The sequence below is a fragment of the Sinocyclocheilus grahami genome, unplaced genomic scaffold (genome assembly GCF_001515645.1).
Source record: "Sinocyclocheilus grahami isolate Dianchi unplaced genomic scaffold, SAMN03320097.WGS_v1.1 scaffold2235.1, whole genome shotgun sequence".
NCBI classification, from domain to species: Eukaryota; Metazoa; Chordata; class Actinopteri; order Cypriniformes; family Cyprinidae; genus Sinocyclocheilus; species Sinocyclocheilus grahami.
Genome location: NW_015507414.1, coordinates 16,372 through 17,206, shown reverse-complemented (window position 1 = coordinate 17,206; position 835 = coordinate 16,372).

Below are 835 nucleotides of genomic sequence, written 5' to 3'. Positions count from 1 at the left end.
AACTAGCCTAACAAACATTATTAAATTGAACAGTCAATAAATAACAACAAATTAACAATTTATAAGCAATGGCACAACTGAATACATAGAACAAAGAAATAAATTAAACGAATTAGGACTAGGGATGGGTATTGTTAAGGTTTTAATGGTATTACTACTCTTATCGATACTGCTTATCGATTCGGTACTTTAACGGTATTCTTATCGGTACTTTTTGTTTTATATATATAAATGACAAATTAAGAGCTGAATTAACATTGCTTTATATTCTGAAATGTAAAATAATAATTTAATGAAATGAATATAAAACATCAAAGCATTTGTAAATACACCAGTGTGCAGGCATTTTTAGTGTTTTATACATAAGATACAGTAAGAACATGAACAAAGAAACAAAGTAAAACAAACTGACAAATACAATAAAACAAATATACAAATGAAATGAAATAAACAATGCTGTCATTTTTCCATGAAGTTCTACTAACATCACTGTTCAGGTAAGTAAATAGCCTACAAAAGAAATCTAAAAGTAATCAAATGTAAATGAACACTGCATAGTTTTCATTGTATGTATTGATAGATTAATGCTTATTAAAGCTATAACGTTATTCAGATTAAGAGCAGATTTGCATTTTGATGGCTCAAGTGCCAGTCTGTCACTTTAAGACAATATATTGACACACATCGGATTTTCTCCCAACTGTTCTCCTCCACTTAAGACAAACTATGTGTAAGTAAATACTCTCCAAGCCAGCCATTTGGACATGTTTTGTGTGTATTTGATCATTTGTATGGAGCCAGATCGGCCTAAAAAATAACACATTTGCAAAACAAA